Below are 23539 nucleotides of genomic sequence, written 5' to 3' on the forward strand. Positions count from 1 at the left end.
AAGTTGACTCTTCCGGGATTACCATTGTCAGCTGTTGAGAGGAGACAGACAGTGTTGGTAAAATGTTATCGAGGAAATATAAGTAATTATTATTATTATTATTATTATTATTATTATTATTATTATTATTATTATTATTATTATTAAACATACAACACGCGGAAGGGGATCCATAACGAGTTTTTAAAATGGTTCATAAACTGCCTGACGTGTAAGTGAGGACCCAACACAACAGACCACCTGCAGCTCCTGTGTAGTGAGAAGGAACGCTCCAGCTGACGCCATCTGCCTCTCCTTCCCCCACTCCCTCCCTCACTCCTTCCTTCTTTCCTACCCATCTCCTCCTCTCTTCTCCAAACACTACTTCCTGCACCACCGTCCCCTCCCTCCCTCCCTTCCATTCCTCCTACACACTCCCTTCCTCTCCTCAACCTCTTACACCAGTGGTTCTCAACCTTGTTTGCCCCATGCACCCCTTTCCTCCTCCCTTCCTTCCCAATCCTCAGCTTCTTGAACTCCCCTCCCTCTCTCCTTTCCCTTCCCTCCCACTCACTTTTCTCCCTCCTGCCCACACACACACACTCTCCCTCCCACCCCCCCCACTTGCTCCACCCCCCTCTCCCCTTCCATCCCTCCCTTACTCCCTTTCTCCCAAACACTCCATCCAACCCCCTCCCTCCTTCCATCCTACCCTTCTCCTCTCTTCTCTCCTCTCCCACACACACACACCCTCCCACCGGCTCCATCCCTCCCTTCCCACACACTCTCCTTCAACTTTCTCACCGACAAAAATTCGTCCCCTTTTAGTTGCCAGTGACATTACAAAGAGATCCATTTTCAAAACAAATATTCTTCACCCAAAACAATCGACCTCGAGAACTATTTGAATTAGTGACACAGAAATATGAGTTTGAACTTTTACTGTACGTCTATCTGAAACAAATATCGAGTTAGTACAGGTTAGTTTTTATATCTAGTCAACGAATGTATTGTTAAAGTTGTTAAATATTAAAAGTTTTTCACATTTTTTTGGGGGGATAGTTTAGGTTAGGCGAGGTTAGGGTTGGTTTAGGTTAGTTTATGTTATGTTAGGTTAGTTTGTTATTATAATATGTTATATTAGGTTAGGTTAGTTCACTACCTACACTGTAACCCACCAACCCACGTGCTACCCACCACAGCTCTAACTCCCCATCATCTCCCCACCTCCTCCCCACTATATCCCCGCCTCCTCTCCAATATCTCCCCACCCCATCATCTCACCACATCCTCAACATCTCCCCACCTCCCCATCATCTCCTCACCTCCTCCCCATCATCTCCCCACCTCCTCCCATCATCTCCCCACCTCCATATCATCCCCACCTCCTCCCAACATCTCCCCCACCTCCCTATCATCTCCCGCCTCCTCCCCAATATCTCCCCACCTCATTATCTCACCACATCCTCAACATCTCCCAACCTCCCTATCCTCTCCCCCATCTCCCTATCATCTCCCAACCTCCTCCCCAACATCTCTCCCTCCTCCCCCAACATCTCCCCTTCCTCTCAACATCTCCCCCTCCCTATCATCTCCCCCACCTCCCTATCATCTCCCCCACCTCCCTATCATCTCCCCTCCTCCCCAACATCAGACACGTTACAATCTCCATGAGTGAAGTTTAATGTTCCTTGGGCTAGCCTCAGCGCCACACCGGTAAAAAACATTCGCCAATATACAAATTTCGCGGATGTGTTTTTGACGATACGAAGATAAATGTGCATCTCAGCGAGTCGTACACTGAAATAAACAAACATACATACACACATACAGATTTGTGTGTATAATCGTAAAATACGCGTATTCATTATACATATCTATTACTGCTCTTCCATTACCCATTACTACCCATTTCTTCTAAGTTTTCTCACGATGTCTTTTCCTTCTCATAGTCCTGTCACCGTCTTTATGCCACACCCCTTCCTCCTTCTTCCTCTTCTTCATCCCTCTCCCATCTTCCTCCTCCTCTTCTTCATCCCTCCCTTCCTCCTCCTCTTCTTCATCTCCCCCTTCTTCCTCCCCTTACCTCTAACTCATCGTCCACTCACCAGTATCATCACCTGGAGTATAACCTTGGCACTCTTCCTCACATTTGATCAATCTTTTTTGTGTTATATTACGTGTGTAAGTTTCCTATATTTCCCCCATCCCCCCACCCCCCGTGCAATGGCCCTCCTCCCTACCTCTTTCTTTCCCTCCTCTCTTTCTCTCCCTCCTTTCTCCCCTCTCCCTTTTCTACCCCTCTCCCTTTTCTCCCCCCCCTCACTTCACCTTGATTCTCCTTCCCTTAGTAATTTATGCTCACTGTATTTCCTCATCACCTCTCACAAGGGCAGCCCATCAGCTCGCTCATATGTTTCCCCCAGATCCACACAGCACACATAAATCTTCTTACTGGCCTCCCCCCTGCCCTAAAAGCATTCGCGCCGAGAAAATTGAACCTGCAAGCCTCTGGCAAGGCATAGAGCCAGTCCACACATTTCAAGAGTCTATCAATGGTCGCCTCTATAGAGTCTTTCTCAAGGTGGTACTCTTTATTGTTTCTCCCTTAAAGTACAGCTCCCTAGGCTCTTATTTACACCCTAGGTATCTCCCCTCTCCATTTATTCTCCCTTACTCGAACTCAATGACAAAAGCGAAGGTGTAGGGAGCGAGAGGCAAGTCGGTGAATAAAGAAAGTTGACAGTAAGGTTGGGTTGGGTAATATGCCGTATGAAAGGCAATTCACATTTCCTTTACTGGTGAATGGGTCGTGGGGGTCAGACTATATTGTGCCACAAATTTCATAAATTGGGTTGTTTGTGCAGGGGTTAAACTTTTTTGTGGTATATTGCATCTTATCAACATTTCACACACGTAATTTACTTTGTTTTCACATGACTGGATAAGGTTTTCATCTGTCTGTATCTTTGTCAATAGAGAAATAAATTAAAACTTTTACTCATGACTTTCACGATAAGATACAGGTTACAAGACCAGAAAGGAGACAGATTCCCTTTGTTTTGTGGACTATGAGACTGAGACCAAACCTTGATGATATTAACGCCTGGCTAGAGTGATTCTCATTACACTCCTTCACTCACCTGTAGTGCAACTTCATTCCCATTATTATGAGGGAGGAGTCCGTTACATGTAGAGAGAAGTCCGTTATATGGAGGTTTTTACTATTTTTCATCATCTCGCTGTGATAGCAGTTTCCACCAGCCACTCAGCGTACAACTTAGGAATTCTTCACTGAGTCATTCCTTCCCCAGTTGCTTTTAATTTCCTGCTTAAAAGAATTCGAGTAGTTTATAAAGGAACACTAAATTGGTTGAAGACATTTATCAGATCTTAACTGGTGATGTTTTTGGGTTGTAATGAGTATTTAAAAGATGTTTATTGTAATACACTAAGATATGGTGAGCTTTGCTTAACCCTTTGACGACGAAAAATTAACCCTTTGACGACGAAGAATTAACCCTTTGACGACGAAGAATTAACCCTTTGACGACGATGATTTAACCCTTTGACGACGATGATTGTACCCTTTGACGACGATGATTTAACCCTTTGACGACGATGATTGTACCCTTTGACGACGATGATTTAACCCTTTGACGACGATGATTTAACCCTTTGACGACGAAGAATTAACTCTTTGATGACGATGATTTAACAAACTGGAAACTATATCAAGAGCAACAACAACTACCATCTCCTATTTCTGGCTCTCAATATTGACATCCTTCCCATATTTTCTGGACTTGTCATAAGTGCTGGGGACACTCCCAGATGGCAGGTGTCAGGGAGCCTATACCCAATCGGTACACAACACTATTACTAAGATTAAACCGCTTGCATCTTTCGGGCGGTATCAACATCTGGAAATAATAGGGATCAGTAATACTAGAACTAGAAACGGAGAAAAACACCTAATTATTAATATTATTCAGAATTCTTGATTAGAACATTAAAAAGTCTTGGAAGAAACACTGATCCGGAAGAATGTAAAGCTATACTGTTCATGATATTGTATTTAAACTTACTTATCTCAGTAACAACTTTCATTTATCCAAGAGAGATGAAGCCCCATCAGAGTAGAGAGTAACACCACACAACTTCCTCACTTACTCACCTCATCAGACGGATACATTCATCGTTCAGGAGACAGAGATACACCGAGACACTCTTGATGAAATTAATCCAGCTTTAGAATTTCGGGTCATTGATCACAGCGACCGTCACAAGGGCCTGACTTAAGAGGCCTTCAGGTCGTCGCCGTCTTAGTGCATGATTGAGGTTGTCGCCGTCTTAATGCATGACTGTAGGTCCCAAAACCCTTCAATGGCTTAACGTTCTCTAAGAATCTACCGTTTGCATAAAGTAGGTGAGAGTTGTTCATTATGAGCTGCGCCAACACCTGAGCCAGCCATCACAGTACACATTTGAATGACTACTGTGTACGGTGTGTGGTCTCTGGGATGCATCAGTGCCAACTCAGCAGTCACCAGCGGCATGAGGCCGTAACCAGCGGAAATCGATATGCAAAGCAAGCACTTACCTATGTATAATTACAAACAACGCAAGCAAACAGGTATATCATAAGCCAATAGTTATGTCATGAATATATTTTTTTTTGGAATCACATAATGGGATGTAGTCAAGTGATATTCAATTTTTCTCTTTCATCAACTAATTTTCTCTTTTCCAATGTCACCTTTGACGTTGATTCATCTGAGGTTGACTCGAGACTGAACGAATCTCAGGTCCCAGAATGAGGAATGTGTCACTCGGGCTTCAGATCCGGACCAATGAATCGTATTGAGTGACTGATGAGGCGGGTACAGGGGGTCTTATTTGAGGAGAAGAGCGTGGGGGGAAACGGGAATAGTGAGAGAATGAGAGGTATAAGGAAGGCAAGAGTAAAGGTTTAGTTGGAAAGAAGAAAGTAGGTAAATTCTAGGAAAACAAGTATTGAATAATGGAAAAGGAAAGATGACGAGAAAAATAGGTAAAAGAGGTTCAGTCATGTCTATTTTAAAACTATTAACCTTTGCAAGAAAACTATATGGCGTATGATAAAGCAATTTTACCAAATTTTTTTTATCCACAGTAAAATAATAATAATAAAAAAATAGGTGTGGTAGAAGATGATGATGTGTCCTCAGAGTTCAAGAAAAATTATCCCAAATTTTCCATCAACGATCTTTCTCTTCTCTGAGTCGAAGGACACTTAGACACATCCAACCGGAGGTGGTGGGGTGAGTCAAGTGGTGGGTGGTGAAGTGAGGCAAGTGGTGGGTGGTGAAGTGAGGCAAGTGGTGGGTGGTGAAGTGAGTCAAGTGGTGGGTGGTGAAGTGAGGCAAGTGATGGGTGGCGGGGTGAGTCAAGTGGTGGGTGGCAGGAGTGGAGTCAAGTGGTGGGTGGCAGGGTGAGTCAAGTGGTGGGTGGCAGAGTGAGTCAAGTGGTGGGTGGTGAAGTGGAGTCAAGTGGTGGGTGAAGTGAGGTGGTGAAGTGAGGCAAGTGGTGGGTGGTGAAGTGAGGCAAGTGGTGGGTGGCGGGATGAGGAAGTGGTGGATGGTGAAGTGAGACAAGTGATAGGTGGCGAAGTGAGTCAAGTGGTGGATGGCGGGGTGAGGAAGTGGTGGGTGGCGAAGTGAGTCAAGTAGTGGGTGGCATAGTGAGACAAGAAAAGATCAACAGTAGAGATCCTCGGCTTAATACATCGTGATAGGAAAACAAACACAAGAAAAATGAAATCAGGAAATTTAAGAAAATCTTAATGAATCTTCAAGGAAACTTCACTATAAAAGGTTATTGAAGCAGATAGGAAAAAGGAAAACCATTGATGAAAATTTCCCTTATATGCTATACACTTCACTCCCATTATTTCTGTTCTTTAGATTTACATGAATTAAAATTAACAAAATTAGCTATGATTTGTATTTCCTTTCATTCCCGAAGATAATATATGATTGGGTTAGGCTAGGCTAGGCTAGGCTAGGCTAGGCTAGGCTTGGCTAGGTTAGGTTAGGGGATACCAACAAGGGGGTGGGAAGTAAGGGACCCACAAATCACACATTCAATAGGTTAATTTTCGTCAGCAGAACAATTAACGATGAAACAGTATAGTTCAGACTTGTCAAAGATAAGTAATGGTGATAAATATACTAAGTTACTGTATAATTTTCAGTAAGATAAGATAAAAAAAAAGTTAATGACAGTAATAATCAGCATCGGCAACAGTGTAGCACCCAGCGGTATGTCAGTTTAGTTAACGACAAATCAACGGCTATATATTACACTGATTCATTGTTTTAAATTGAAGAGTAAAATGAGACAAACAAAAAATGTAAACACCTCCCAGACCGTAAGTGATCTCCCTAGGCCCCCAACACACTCAAGCTCTTGTTCCCTGCACCGTAGTGGCGAGTGAAGAATTTCTCAATGATTCGAATTTATTTCAGGAATGTTTGACGACCTTCCGGAGGAGATGGAGTCATTGTGCTCACTGTTGCCAAGGTTATTTTTATCTCCAAGAATTATTTCTTCCGTAGTTGTAGTAAACCTTCTCCAGGGAGCTGTGGAGGAGGACCTCACTCAGGGAGCTGTGGTGGAGGACCTCACTCAGGGAGCTGTGGTGGAGGGCCTCACTCAGGGAGCTGTGGAGGAGGACCTCACTCAGGGAGCTGTGGAGAGGAGGACCTCACTGGGGAGCTGTGGTGGGGACCTCCTCAGGAGCTGTGGGGAGGACCTCACTCAGGGAGCTGTGGTCCTCACTCAAGGAGCCTGTGGGGAGGACCTCACTCAGGGAGCTGTGGTGGAGACCTCACTCAGGGGAGCTGGCTGGTGGAAGCCTCACTCAGGGGTGGTGGAGGACCTCACTCAAGGGCTGTGGTGGAGGGGCCTCACTCAGGAGCTGTGGAGGGGGCCTCACTCAGGGGAGCTGTGGTGGAGGACCTCACTCAGGGGAGCCTGGTGGAGGACCTCACCCCAGGGGGGCTCAATGGTGGAGGGACCTCACCCAGGGGGCTGTGTGGTGGAGGACCTCACTCAGGGGAGCTGTGGTGGAGTGCCTCACCTGTGGTGGGCCTCACTCAGGGGCTGTGGTGGGACCCACCCAGGGGCACTGTGTGGACCTCACCCAGGGGCTGTGGTGGAGGACCTCACTCAGGGGAGCTGTGGTGGAGGACCTCCTCGAGGGAGCTCATGGAGCTGTGGTGGAGGACCTCACTCAGGGAAGCTGTGGTGGAGGACCTCACTCCGGGGCTTCAGGTGGAGGGCCTCCTCCAGGGGAGCTGTGGAGGAGGACCTCACTCCCAGGGCTGTGGTGGAGGACCTCACTCAGGGGCTGTGGTGGAGGCCTCACTCAGGGGAGGCTGTGGAGGACCTCACTCAGGGGAGCTGTGGTGGAGGACCTCACTCAGGGGGGCTGTGGGGAGGGAGGACCTCACTCCAGGGGAGCTGTGGTAGAGGACCTCCTCAGGGGTGGTGGAGGCCTCACTCAGGGAGCTGGTGGAGGAGGACTCACTCAGGGGCTGTGGTGGAGGACCTCACTCAGGGGGGAGGCCTCACTCAGGGGAGGCTGTGGAGGGAGGGGGCCTCACTCAGGGAGGCTGTGGTGGAGGCCTCCTCAGGGAACTGTGGTGGGGGCCTCACCCAGGGGGCTGTGGTGGGGCCTCACCCAGGGGGCTGTGGTGGAGGACCTCACTCAGGGGGAGCTGTGGTGAGGACCCAGGAGGCTCACCCAGGGGGCTGTGGTGGAGGACCTCACCCAGGGGCTGTGGTGGAGGACCTCACTCAGGGGCATCGTTGATTACCTCACCCAGGAGGCTGGGGGAGGACCTCACTCAGGGAGCTGTGGTGGAGGACCTCACTCAGGGGGGCTGTGGTGGAGGACCTCTTGGGGGCTGGAGGGACCTCACTCAGGGGCTGTGGTGGGACCTCACTCCTTGGGCTCCTCAAGTGCTGGGTGGAGGACCTCTCAGGGGAGCTGTGGTGGGGGGCCTCACTCAGGGAGCTGTGGCCTCCTCAGGGAGCTGTGGTCACTCAGGGGCTGTGGTGGGGACCTCACTCAGGGGGCTGTGGTGGGGGGCCTCACTCAGGGGGCTGTGGAGAGGGCCTCACTCAGGGAGCTGTGGTGGAGGACCTCGCTCAGGAGCTGTGGTGGAGGGCCCCTCACTCAGGGGCTGTGAGTGGAGACCTCCTCAGGGGAGCTGTGGTGGAGGACCTCATCAGGGAGCTGTGAGCTGCAGGACCTCACCCGGGGCATGGTGGAGGGAGACTCACGGGGGCTGTGGTGGAGGACCTCACCCAGGGGGAGGACCTCTAATGGTGGAGGACCTCACCCAGGTGGAGGACCTCACCGGGGATCTGTGGTGGGGACCTCACCCAGGGGCTGTGGTGGAGGGACCTCACCCGGGGGCTGTGGTGGAGGACCTCACCCAGGGTGGGGGAGCTGTGGTGGAGGACCTCACTCAAGGGGAGCTGTGGTGGAGGGGACCTCACCCAGGGGACTGTGGTGGGAGTCTCCTCAGGGGAGCTGTGGTGGAGGGACCTCACTCAGAAGGAAAGCTGTGGTGGAGGACCTCACCCAGGGAGCTGTGGAGGAGGGACTCACCGAGGGCTGTGGTGGAGGATCTCACTCAGGGGCTGTGTGGTGGAGGACCTCACCAGGGCTGTGGTGGGGGATACTCACTCAGGGGCTGTGGGGAGACCCTCACCCGGGGAGCTGTGGTGGAGGACCTCCTCAGGGGCTGTGGTGGAGGACCTCTGGGGCTGTGGTGGGAGGATCTCCTCAGGGAGCTGTGGTGGAGGACCTCACCGAGGGAGCTGTGGTGGAGGATCTCACTCAGGGAGCTGTTGTGGAGGACCTCACCCAGGGGGCTGTGGTGGCGGACCTCACTCAGGGAGCTGTGGAGGAGGACCTCACTCAGGGAGCTGTGGAGGAGGACCTCACTCAGGGAGCTGTGGTGGAGGACCTCACTCAAGGAGCTGTGGTGGAGGATCTCACTCAGGGGCTGTGGTGGAGAACCTCACCCAGGGAGCTTTGGTACAGCGTCGCTCTCTCTGGCAGGTAATAAAAGACCGTCAGCCCAAGGGTCTCGCTGCTAAAGTGTCGTTTGCACAGGCCAAGTGAAATTACTCCGTTCTCTGAAGGTCTTAAAGAACCTTCCCCGCAGATCTTTTTCTTCTTATTTCTCCAATACTTCTTGACAATTTATTATTTTAATGCAATTCCAAACTGTAAAAGCTTCTGCGATGAGGTCTGGTATTTATACACCTTCGACTATGTCATTAGGAAACTGTGAAATATTAGACCAACGATGGAGAGCGAATCCAATTTACCTTCTTTCATCAACCCTGATGGTGAGTGTATGTGTGTGTGAGATATATATATATATATATATATATATATATATATATATATATATATATATATATATATATATATATATATATATATATATATATATATATATATATATATATATATATATATATATATTTCATGTAAATTCACAATGAAAACGTGGATAAGATAAATCTTGATAAAATCTTGATAAAATCACACGGGAAAAGGGAAACAACGGAGCACCTTAGCTTTCGTCTTTATTCAAGACATCTTCAGAGGCAACTGGATTACATGGACAGAAAGAGGCTGAAAAATACAGGGTGACCTTATAAAACTTGAGGTCAGGTCATAATGATGTCTTCCACTAGTCCCCACACCAACACACACGTAGAGGAGCTTGAGAGAAGGGGGGTGACGTGACTTGTCAGGTCAGGTCAAAAATAAGGGACCCACTAAATAACTATCATACATCTAGATCAAAGGTTTTCAAAGCATTTTTAACCTTGGGCCAATTGACAAATAAATTTATGTAACATATTATCAGTTTTGAACTGACCATCACTAAGGTTTATTGATTTTAATTCCTTAATCACACGAGCTTCAACCAGGAAGATCTAAACAAATTTTTCGAATGGTCGGAAAAATGGCTGATGAAATTCAATGTGGACAAATGTAAAGTACTCAGTATAGGAGATGTAAACAGGGAAACCAGTTACCAGATGAACAACGATGCCATTGTGGAATCCAACTGCGTGAGAGATTTAGGAGTAATGATAAGTAGGAATCTTAAGCCAAGTAAACAACGTGTTTTTGCTCGTAACAAGGCTAATAAAGTACTTGGATTCATATAAAGGAGTGTTAGTTACAAGACTAGCGAGGTCATCTTAAAATTATATCTAGCGCTTGTGAGACCTCACCTGGATTACGCAGTTCAGTTCTGGTCACCGTATTACAGAATGGATATACAGTAGAATCATTGGAAAGAATCCAGAGGAGAATGACAAGCCTAATCCCGGGCATTAGGAACCTTGAATACAGAGACAGGTTAAAGCATCTTAATTTGCACTCCCTCGAGAGACGTAGAGTGAGGGGCGACATGATAGAGGTGTATAAATGGAAGTCAGGGTTAAACAAAGGGGACATTACAAAGGTACTCCAAGTATCCAACCAGGAGCGAACCCGTAAAAATGGTTTTAAATTAGACAAATTTAGATTTCGGCGTGAAATTGGTAAACACTGGTTTGGAAACAGAGTAGTGGATGAGTGGAACAAGTTACCAAATATCATCATTAACTCGAATACGCTGAATAGCTTCAAACATAGGTTGGATGCTTATATGAGCAATAGGGGTTGGGTGTAAACGGGACTGCCCAGTATGGGCCAATAGGCCCGCTGCAGTTTCCTCCATTCTTATGTTCTTATGTTCATTACACTCTTCCAGCCTCTCCATCACACCCCTCCCTCCCTCCACCCTAACACTCGCACACCAACACTAATCGCTCAGTTAATCGATGGTTTATATCGAACAGAATTGCATCTGGCTTCATTAGTCTCTCTCTTATAAATGTTTTTAAACCATAAAAGATACCCATTACCTGTGTGTGTGTGTGTCCCGGCTGGTAACTGTAAGTATGTTTACAAGACATTCTCCCTTCATGTGTTCTTAGGATTGTCGGAGAAAATCGTGTTCGAGTGAATTGGGAGAGAGAAAGAGAGACAGACAGAGAAAGACACAGAGGAAAAAAGAAAGAGGCAGACAGACAGACAGAGAGCAAACGTGTGTGCAGGAGTATATATGGCTCGGTATTGCCACAGTTGCCCAGGTCTCTCCTCATGAGAGTGACCACCAACAGTCGTAAGTTGTTCACTGTGTCACCCAAAGACTCAGCAACTTTTGGCCAGAGTCGTGGACAGGTCGTGAGTCAGTCGCACCAAAGGCTACATAAAATATATTACATTTTACGTTGCAGTTCTGCTTTGACTGCCTTGCTTCCCATGCCTCACGCTCTCTCTGCTTCACATGCATTACGCTACCTCTTGCTTCACATGCTCTACGCTGCCTTCTGCCACGTACCCGAATTCCTTGTCCCATCATCCGGAATCATCCACCACTCAGCCAAACAAATTAACTACATTACAGTACATAAGAATAATCTGTCGACGCTTATAACACTAACACTAGCACGGTGTTTATTAACGAGAGAGTTATTGTGTGTTTTCAGTAGCTCCCTCCTGCGGCCACCACAAGCGGTAGTGATGCATTGATCCCCAGGTAGCGACCCTCAGCGGGCCTGCTCTCAACGCACACACACACACACAGTAAGCTTAACTCTGTATTTGCATTTTCTATTAGCTGAGAAAAGTTGTTAATCTGTACACAGAAGGTTAAGTCTATACTCAAAGCATTAGTCACCCTACTCTATGGTTTATATCAATTATTACTCAATCAAGAAACCCTTATGCTACTTACCCAGTCTTTCTGTCCACTAAAATTCTTCCTACTTTTCAAGATTATAAATGTGACGTCATTAATACAGTTCCATAATAGTGTTAAAATCATCAGGATACAAATTCTTCTGACCTGATTAACTGTAATGATTAAAAGTCTCATTTTTTCAATGAAGACGACATTAATGGTCATGACCTCAATAATGACGTCATAACTATTCAAAGGTTTAGCCAAATTATAAGTAAAAGAGGAAAGATTCTAATGGCAGTAAATTTAAAGAAAGAACTTAAAATTATTGTTATGGTTAGGTTAATTTCCCTAAACCAGGGTCAGCCAACACCACCTGGAGGTCAAAGGTCAGGGATAAATTTTTCTCATTATTTGTCTTTAATAGGCATAGGTCAATAGAGGCAACGTACCCAGCTGGCAGAGTACAGTAGTTAGGATTAAATATGCAATTGGTTTTAATATAGGTTCTTATTTTACACACACACAGTATACGAGCCTTGTTTACATGGGAACACAGTCCGAGGCGCTGCCCTGCCGACCACCAGCGGATGAAACTCGCACTTCCTTAATTGCTAACAATACCTGCAGTGGACATACATAACACTGAGCTCTCTGTGTTGATAAGTGTTACTCGTGTGGTTTGGAGTCTAGGGGTAACATGGAAACTATCTGAACTCACACTAGAAATTATAATATAGAAGTTCCAATAAAGATATTAATTTATGTATACAGGATGGTAGCACACCCCTGAACACATGTAAACACCGATATTTGTGTTACCTCGTCTCCATCCTCCCCCTTCCCTTCACCAGTACCTACCCTATCTTCCTTCTTTCCTCTTACCTACCCCCTTTAACAACACTCCCTCTTCCCCTCCTCCCTCCTCCCCTGTCCCTCAGTTAGAACAGCCCTGGGGGAGGAGGTAGAGGGAATTGAACAATGTAGAGTGAGCGAGTCTACTTTTGAAACCTTTCCAACTCCTCGAGAACCAGAAGTCCATTCAGGTGGTGAGCGAGTCGAGATTAGTCACACAGATACACCGCCCCGCCGCGCCATCACCACCGTCAGAACCCCCCCCCCCCTCTACAACAAGCGGAAGTCCTCAAGTCTCTGTATTACTGTCATAATTTGTTTCTCGTTTTGTCATAACTTCATTACCGGCCGAAACAAGTCTTTTATTACATCTCTCTTGCCTCCAGCTGGATGGTTAAAGTTGTAATTGTATGATTTTTGTTTTTTTTTGTTTTTAATTTCCTTTTAGTTGCGTCTTATCTTTTTACCTGGTCTCGCCTGCAGGTAAGTTTGGACTGAAGTTAGTTTCTGTTCATTCACTTGAGTATATTATTTGTTTTTATAGGATACTCGTTTGTTTAATACGAGTTATCATGACACATTTAGGAAAGGTTATCTTGGTTGCTGTTGTTGTACCTACAGTTATAAGTGTGTGTGTGTGTGTGTGTGTGTGTGTGGACAATATATAACACAACTGGCACTACAAAATTTAAGTTATATGACCCCAGAAACACACACGGAAAGTTATATATTTAAAACTATTAACCAGCAATAAACAAAAGATAAAATGTATATTGAGATGGTGTAGAGGTGGGGGCGGGGTATTGACGGAGCGAGGGGTATTGACGGGGCACGAGGGAGTTTGGTATTAACGGGGCAGGGGATTTGGGTATTAACGGGGAGGAGGGGTTGAGTATTGACGGAGCGGGGGGTATTGACGGGGTGGTTGATGGGCTATTGACGGGTTGCGGAAGGTTAAGTATTGACGGGATGAATCTGATTGTAGTTAAGTAGTGACGTTCAAGGTGATGAGTGATGAGAGACAGGTGGGAAATTACGGGGTGGAGAGTGACGGGTGGATTGGGTTAAAACAAGTAGAGTTTGGTTAGGTTAAGTAGAGTTAGGGGTAGGTTAGATTAAGTTTTGTTACATTAAGGTCCGGGGATTAGTGAATTTTCCAGTGTGTGATCTTCACCATGGCACTGTATAATTACTTTTTCTCCTCCGACAAATTCCTCGAAAATAAATAATGTGTAAGTGGAGTGAGCTGTTAAATAAAGCGAATCTGTCACCGTTTTGTCGTCATTCTAACAGTCTAACCCGTCTTTCCCACAACTAAGCACCGGGTCTCTCCCCTCTCCTCCATCCTTGTCGCCTTCTCACCAGACAGACATCCATTTATAGCAGTCTCTCTCTCTCTTTGGTTTTTATACAAGTTAACGTTAACGTGGACACTGTGGGTCAAGACGCCAGTCAACACACCAGAGATCATTGTGCCATCAGTGCACGACGAAGCAGCACATAGACAAACAACATAAAACCCTCTGCAGTAGTTTCCGCAACGCGTCTCTTGCAACATCATCGTCGGTGTTTAATCCGGTATTCCCTGTTATTTCCTCCACGCCCCTCCTTACTGCGCCCACACCAGTCCTGATGCATCTTCCCTTGGAACACCTCACGGTTATTAGGCTACTAGCTTCTTTCTATCTCCTAACGCCCGCCCTCTTGCAGCACCCCTACGCCTGCTTGCAGCACCCCTACGCCCGCCCTCTTGCAGCACCCCTACGCCCGCCCTCTTGCAGCACCCCTACGCCCGCCCTCTTGCAGCACCCCTACGCCCGCTCTAGCAACACCCTACGCCCGCCCTCTTGCAGCACCCCTACTCCCGCCCTCTTGCAGCGCCTCCCCCGCCCTCTTGCAGCACGCCTGCAAGCCCTCTTGCAGCACCCTACCCCCGCCCTACACCCCTACCCCCCTCTTGCAGCACCCTGCAACACCCCTACCCCCTCTTGCAGCACTCCTACGCCCCCTCTTGCAGCACCCCTAGCACCCTTCCCTCCCTCTTGCAGCACCCTACCCCCCTCTTGCCCCCACCCCCTTGCAACACCCCCCCTCTTGCAGCACTCCGCCCCCTCTGCACCCCCCCTCTTGCAGCACCCCTGCCCCTCTTGCAGCCCCCGCCTCTTGCAGCACCCCTACGCCCCCCTCTTGCAGCCTCCTCGCCCCCCCTCTTGCAGCACCCCTACGCCCCCCTCTTGCAGCACTCCTACGCCCCCTCTCACCCCACCCCCTCTTGCAGCATCCTACCACCCTCTTGCAGCACCCCGCCACTCCCTCCCTCTTGCAGCACCCCTACCCCCGCCCTCTTGCAGCACCCCTACCCCCGCCCTCTTGCAGCACCCCCTACGACCCCCCTCTCGCAGCAGCACCCCTATGCCCCCCTCTTGCAGCACCCCTACGCCCCCCCCTCTTGCAACACCCCTACGCCCCCTCTTGCAGCACCCCTACCTCCGCCTCTTGCAGCACCCCTACGCCAGTCCTCTTGCAGCACCCCTACGCCAGCCCTCTTGCAGCACCTCCTCTTCTGCAGATATCCTTGCAGCATTTACTCCGGCCGCCATCCAACAGCTTCCCTCTGTCGAGCTACGTTTATGACCATCGGCTCTAAGTGAACAGGACAACTTGCGACGCGCCCAATGGAGTCTTCTCTCTCTCTCTCTCTCTCTCTCTCTCTCTCTCTACATTCTCTTTCCTGTCTCTTAGAATCTGTGTTTATCCCCAGAGGCTTTCCCTTCTCTTTGCTTATCTGTGAAAGTGAATCCCATAGGTGTGGCTGCCCCTTAGAGACAGTGTGGATATAGCACACAGTATGCTAAACCCTCAGTACACAAGGAGGGCTTGGCCGGCACTGCGCTCGACCACCGTCACTTCCCCAACTATAAAATTAGGTGCATATATTACAGCTTGGTGGACTTTGGGTACCGTCGGATCAAACCAGTGACCCTTAGGACATGAAGTGATTGTTGTATCCACTCGGGCACTTCACCATTGTATATCATTAATTTATATTAAATTCTTTGTAAGAATCTTTATATTTTTTTAAAGGGTAAATTTTTCTGTACTACTGAAAAATGTATATGAAGGTGATTTAAGACCTAGGAGCATAGCGTAATTAACACTAATTACTCGAATTTTAATTGAGACGGGAGTAATTACCAGTAGACTACCATCTCAACAGTCAGACTTTACGACACAGTACATCACTTAACTCTGCCAGCTGGAGGCCTTAAACTTACACATTTGCCAGAGTTATCGTGTAATACTTAAGTTGTAGCGAGCGGCCAGTAAGAACGTGTGACCAGAGTTGCTGTAATTATGACTCGGGTCTGACGTTAATGTGCACCAGTTCACACTGTCTATTATTAAGTCTCGCTGCACGCAACATCAACTGTGCTTTATATGTAACAGCTATATGTATAATACCTGTCAGTGGCTTCACAGTTCAGTTCTGGTCACCGTATTACAGAATGGATATAGAATCATTGGAAAGAATTCAGAGGAGAATGACAAGACTAATCCCGGGCATTGGGAATCTTGAGTATAGAGACAGGTTAAAGCATCTTAATTTGCACTCCCTCGAGAAACGTAGAGCGAGGGGCGACCTGATAGAGGTGTATAAGTGGAAGTCAGGGCTAAACAAAGGGGACATTACAAAGGTACTCAAACTATCCAACCAGGAGCGAACTCGTAAAAATGGTTTTAAATTGACAAATTTAGATTTCGGCGTAAAATAGGTAAACACTGGCTTGGAAACAGAGTAGTGGATGAATGGAACAAGTTACCAAATATCATCATTAACTCGAATACGTTGAATAGCTTCAAACATAGGTTGGATGCTTATATGAGCAATAGGGTATTGGGTGTAAACGGGACTGCCCAGTATGGGCCAATAGGCCCGCTGCAGTTTCCTCCATTCTTATGTCCTTATGTAAATAAGGAGACTTACTTATACCAAAGTCAGGGTACCTAACCTAACCTCTCCTGACTTAATCTAATCTAACTCTTGTGTGTGTCAAAGTGTCGGGAAGTTTGTGTAGCGTAACAATACCTCGTGAAGCAATAACCGTGGCACGTCATTGACTCAACGCTGCTAAATTTCAATACCACAACACAGAGGTTTATAAATTCCGTCAAACTCATCATCTCCCCCCGAGCCAATTTCATGCCTGGGAAATTTGTGACTTCTTATATGAGAGTGACCGTGAAAGGAAATGAGGAAAGAGGAAAAGAAAAAAGGGAAAAAGGCCACAAAAGCCTATTTTCCTGACCAGCAGAAACCAGGCACCGCACAAACCACTATGAGACCAATAAGAAAGCGGTGAAAATAGAAACCAGTTCTCGGTATACCCAGCCAATCTGCCCTGCCTGGATACATACCGTCACGTACAATTTTCTGGGATCCCATGTGAGTCTTCTGCTGTAGGTGGTGACTTGTGTGGACGAGCACTTGATGGTAAACTAACCGGTGTCATTGATTCTCATGCAGAACACGTCACATCGGAACAAGAGAAGGATATATGGAGGAAAATTAAATAAATGATAAAAAATAGAGAAAAGAGAGGATAAAATAAGTAAATAAAGATCAGACTAGAAAGAAGACCATGTAAAGCAACGCCAAAAAAGATTCAGAAGTCGAGGAAGGAAAGTCAAAATTGTCTGTCGGTTTCGATTTTATTTTCCATAAAACATCAAGGTGTGCCCGTGACGCTGAGAGCATACGGGGGATGCTCTGGGGTTATCACACACACACACACACACACGAAAGAGGTCAACATCAGGTCAAAGATAAAGAATTCGTTGGGGTTGGGTCACGGGAGGTTAAGGGAAAAGTCACAGCTGACTCTCCTTCCAAACTGTAATGAATCCGAGAGACTCTTCAACCGTGGGAGGCAGAGGCTGGGAGGTGCACCAGCGGCTCTCTCCCACGATAGGTCTGGCTGCCTCTCCTTCCTCAACCATCTCTTTGCACTTGGCTGTAGGATTCTTTAAATGCCATAATATTTAAGTCGCGTGAGGCAAGTTTGGCTGTGACCGTGATAAAGAGAGAGAAACACACACACACACACACACACACACACACACACACACACACCTAGGCCCGAGTGGTAATCACAATACTCAAAACATCATTACTTATTTCACAGTTGAAATTTTCGTAGTGATTATTGGGTCTAACTTCTATATCTATTATATAATATTATGAAGAAGAGCAGAAGTTGGAAACAGAAAAAAGAGAGACGATTATCATAAGTTATAATAAAAGAGTTTCGAGGAATTATATTGATAGATTAATATAGTTTAAGTGAAGCTCATACATCACCTTTGTTAAGTTTAATGATAGAGGTGAGTGACGGACTAACTTATGGTTGTCTCTGATAGTTGTGATATCGAATAGTGAATCAGTAAAAATATTACAAAATTACACTACGATTTTTTGTTGTTGCATAGATAAGTATTGGCAGATTAGAAGCTTAACTACACCCATTCTCTCTCTCTCTCTCTCTCTCTCTCTCTCTCTCTCTCTCTCTCTCTCCCCAGTAGCAAGATTTATTGACTGAGGCTACGTGCTCATGTCCCTGGAGGTCTAGTTATAACACTCAGGGTTTCAGATGTGAGAAGAGGGGGTAAACTGAGAGATAAGGAGAGACATTATTATTATAGGGGATAGTGGTCGTATTAAACTGGCGCCTCTGTTGTTATGGACACGACCCACGAGGCCACGACCCTTCCTCTGGGGTGAGCTGAGGTCCTGTGCCTTCCACCCCCAAATACATGCCATTCATCTGGTCGTGGTGGGTGCTGCTGTCGATAACTGCTGCCAGACAATGTGTATGTGCTCAATAACTCTACCTCCACACAAAACAAACAGCGTACCTTAAAAATACTGACCCATTGTGTTAGTATTGTAGCATACACTTTACGCTCTACCAAAAAAAACAAAACTGTAACCAAAGGAAAAAAAGTTGAAAAAGAAAAAAAAATCGAGAATAATATAGATTTTTTTTCTTTTGAGTGCGTAATTTGCGGACAGTTTCATGCTGGTTATGTGGTCACCAACTCTCGCTGTGTTGTCTCCCCGACGTGTCTGCCACTTAACACTACTTCCAATTTATGTTTGATTTTTTTTACTTTAAAAGAACGATCTGGTTATAAAATATTGATGTAATACAAAAAAAAATAAAAAACACTATAGTTCAAGTTAGAATTTACTTTAACAAATTAGTATACCAAATCATCCGTCATGTATGTTCGTCAATAAATGATTCATGAATATTTTACTGTGGTAATTATGTAATATTTAATCTACAGGTGAAGCTAAATGATGCAGTTGAAGTTTACTTGGTGAAATATGTATCGATATCTGTCTAAGCGAACAATTCTCCTTCTCCAGGGTAAGACTTGCAGGCTCTTTTACGTGTTTGAGGCAGAAACAGTTGGTAGACCTGCTGAGGTGCTGTATATCTCTCTCTGAACACAAGCATCACCTTCCTACACTCACTCACAGCTTAACGTATTATACAAATAATCTAAGAACGAATAAATAAAAAAGTTTCAAATGTTACGACAAAAAAAGCATCACCCGTTACACTAAATGGATACGAATTAAATTAAGGTATAATTGGCCATCAACTAGTAATTGACACACTGACACAAAAATTATATTGAGATGGATTACGGTGTATTAGTTAACTATCAAACTGAATGACCTGCCACATTAATGAAATCATACTGATCAATTGTGCAGAGAAGACTAAATTTTCTCCACACACACACACACACACACACACACACACACACACACACACTGATCCCACGTGAAAATAAACTGCTATCGGCTACAATAAACTACAAGAAATAAAGCTATTAGTAAAACCTTAAATATCATCAAATTCTACATAACTACGATAACAAAATAGTCCTCGAAAAATTATAATGTTTTTGTATAAATCTTATTAATAATTAGTCGAGAGTTACAATAGGCTGTGAATTACGTTGTGACTAGAATAATGTTGTCATGAGTGCAGTGTGTGTGTGTGTGTGTGTGTGTGTGTGTGTGTGTGTGTGTGTGTCATGAAAGAGACGTATTCTTAAACACACAACTGATGAACTGAAGTAACAGGAGTTTGATAATGGTTAGGTTGACAACTAGCAAATACAAAATACTTTACAGTGTCAGTGGTGTCGCTAAGAAACAGTGAAACCTTCATATAACGGACTTTTATCTCTATGTAGCTCGGTAGATGGAGGTTTCACTTCTAACGGACCCTCGATATAACTGACTTCCATCTCCATATAATCCGTTAGATGGAGGTTTCATATTTAACTGACCTCTGTATATAACGGGCCTTCATCTCTATATAGTTCGTTCGATGGAGGTTTCACATTAATGGACCCTCGATATCACGGACTATCATCTCCATATCGACCGTTAAATAGAAGTTTCTTTGTATTAACTTTCATTCATATGCATGAGAAACCGGCTAACACTATTTTTAAGACTTAACGGAAATGAATCCTGCCAATCAGAAAACGGAGCAGAAATCATTGTTTTAATTTTATTCATAGGGAATTATTCTCTATACTGACCTCCCTTCACTCCTATTGTCCAAGTATTAATATTTCTTGTAATACCTACTAAATTTACAGTACCTAATTTTATTGTACCATCAAAACCGTTTTATCGGAAATTATCATGTGAATAGATAAGAAATTACCATTGCAATAACCATAATTGCCAACTAGACATAATCCTGACAGCTCTGTTCTCTTGCTCAACCTTATTACTGTACAACCCATGTTGTACTGCTCCCCCATTATATATATATATATATATATATATATATATATATATATATATATATATATATATATATATATATATATATATATATATATATATATGTGTGTGTGTGTGTGTTTTCATTTCCACTGTAATTTATGTATATACTTAAAATATAAATAAAAAACTAAAAAAATTAATAAATAAATGCAATAAATAAATATTCAAGTGATAACCATGGTAACATTATGAGATGTTCTTATTACGACCATGCCATTGTACTACTCCAGATGATACTAAATGTTACATAATACTTCCTTGAGTTAAATATATTGTATATAATTATCAGGTGCCTAAAAGAGAGCTCAGGTTATCAACTGGCTCAGCCATGATAATATTGTCATTATTATCCACTCTGTATCTGTGTTTTTTCCTGGCTAAATAAACTGTTTCAATTCAATTCAATTCCTGCTGGCGCCAGATTCAGAGAGACTCGTTCTAGAAATATTTTAATAAAGATGAAAAAATTACATAAATTTCATAAGTTATATACAAAGTCGCTGCCTTAACTAAATACATTTACTTAACACCAGATTAAGTGAGAGATTCTGTTGGACAAAAAATCGTTATAGTGCGGTTGGGATGATGCGCTGTCAGAGAGGCGTCGTATAATATAGCTGTCAGTGAGGCGTTGTATCATGCAGCGATCAGTGAGGCGTCGTATAATATAGCTGTCAGTGAGGCGTTGTATCATGCAGCGATCAGTGAGGCGTCGTATAATATAGCTGTCAGTGAGGCGTTGTATCATGCAGCGATCAGTGAGGCGTCGTATCATACAGTGGTCAGTGAGGCGTCGTATCATACAGTGGTCAGTGAGGCGTCGTATCATACAGCTGTCAGTGAGGCGTCGTATCATACAGTGGTCAGTGAGGCGTCGTATCATACAGTGGTCAGTGAGGCGTCGAATCATACAGCTGTCATTGAGGCGTCGTATCATACAGCTGTCAGTGAGGCGTCGTATCATACAGTGTCAGTGGGCGTCGCTGTCAGTGAAGCATCGCATCATACAGCTGTCAGTGAGCTGTCGTCGCATCATACAGCTGTCAGTGAGGCGTCGTATCATACAGCTGTCAGTGAGGCGTCGTATCATACAGCGGTCAGTGAGGCGTCGTATCATACAGATGTCAGTGAGGCGTCGTATCATACAGCTGTCAGTGAGGCGTCGTATCATACAGCTGTCAGTGAGGCGTCGTATCATACAGCTGTCAGTGAGGCGTCGTATCATACAGCGATCAGTGAGGCGTCGTATCATACAGCTGTCAGTGAGGCGTCGTATCATACAGCTGTCAGTGAGGCGTCGTATCATACAGCAGTCGAGTGAGGGCGTCATATCATACAGCTGTCAGTGAGGCGTCATCATGCAGCGTGTCAGTGAAGGCGTCGTATCATATCGGTCAGTGAGGCAAGTCATATCGGTCAGTGAGGCGTCGTATCATACGTCGTAGCTGTCAGTGAGGCGTCGTATCATACAGCTGTCAGTGAGGCGTCGAATCATACAACGATCAGTGAGGCGTCGTATCATACAGCTGTCAGTGAGGCGTCGTATCATTCAGCTGTCAGTGAGGCGTCGTATCATATCGCGGTCAGTGAGGCGTCGTATCATATCGCGGTCAGTGAGGCTATGTATCATAGAGAGGATATTAACACCCACTGCCGCGATACTACCACTATACATTAGCCAACAGCCACGCGACCATCTTACATCTCACCAACACCTTTCACGCCTCTACGTCGTGATGATGTCTGGCTCTGTAATAACTTAGAGGCACCGGCATTTTTATGTATAATAATATCACTTTTCCCTGGTCACAAATGGACCGCCACCGCAGTAAAAGCCAAAGAATTGTTCTGTTATATTTTCTTTGAACATATTCGTAATACTCTTATTTTGTGTTCCTCGGCGCATTGGCATACTACATTATATTTGCTCTCCCAATAGTGTACACTTTGTTACACTTTTACAGTGAATCCTCTATTTAACGAGACTATATGGAGATGGAAGTCTGTTCGATGTGAAACCTCCATCTAATGAACTACTGCATATAAAAAAGTCCGTTATATCGAGGGTCCATTACATGTGAAACTTCTATCTAACGAACTATAGAAATGAAGGTCCGTTATATTGAGCGTCTATTGATATGAAACTTCCCATCTAACGGATTATCTGGAGAGAAAATTCCGTTATATGGAGGTTACACTGTATTTCTCCCTTCTCTCTCGCTGTTTCCTTTGATAAACTTGCAGAGAGATCCTCCACCATTCCTGTCACACATCATTAATACTCTGCCGTGTAAGAACCAGTTGGCGAGTCTTTATCTGGTCGCCGACGTCTATAGTAATACGTATCGTCCCTGGGCAACTGTCTCCACCACTGACTCTGCCTTTGGCTTGCTGTTAGAGATGCCGGGATGCCTTGTAGTGCACAGTATATTGTGGGTAAGACTCTCATAGTGTGTCCTGTTGTGTGTGTTTGGTAAAAGTTCTTCCTTGGTATTATGTCCTGGATCCATTTTCTCTAACTTGTGTCGTTTTTGTTTGTTTTCAAACCCTTTGAGAATGATGGTCTAACCCTCTGAGGACGACGGTTTAACTACTTGAGGACGATGGTGTAACCCCTTGAGGATGGTTGAATAACCCTTTGAGAATTTATATTTTAACCTTTTGAGAACACTGTTTTAACCCATTGATGCCGATGATTTAACCTTCCAGGACTCAAAGGGTTAAATGTCATTCTTCTATATTGATTTTTCTTTATACAATATTTTCTATAGACTGAATATTATTAACTTAATATCTTGTCATTTAGTCATGCAGCGACCTTCTTGTATCTCTTAAACGAGCTTAATGAACGAACTCTATGTTCAGACAGGAAGCTTCAACACTCACGCTCAATGATAAAGTAATCGTAGGTGGAGTAGTGATTCCCCGACGGCTGGCTTATTAAGGTAATATAACACAGGGGAGCCTCGTCACCTTGAGCTTGGTGAATTCCTCGTGATGCAAGATGGAAGTC

General features: G+C 45.0%; 1 protein-coding gene across 1 annotated transcript in view; it reads right to left on the minus strand.

Moving 5' to 3' along the window:
* Window positions 1-23539, minus strand: part of LOC121875708 — a 107557-nt gene that overhangs the window by 66319 nt on the left and 17699 nt on the right. The gene's annotated exons all lie outside the window — the stretch shown is intronic.

This window comes from Homarus americanus, unplaced genomic scaffold, assembly GCF_018991925.1.
Source record: "Homarus americanus isolate GMGI-L3 unplaced genomic scaffold, GMGI_Hamer_2.0 scaffold51859, whole genome shotgun sequence".
NCBI lineage: Eukaryota > Metazoa > Arthropoda > Malacostraca > Decapoda > Nephropidae > Homarus > Homarus americanus.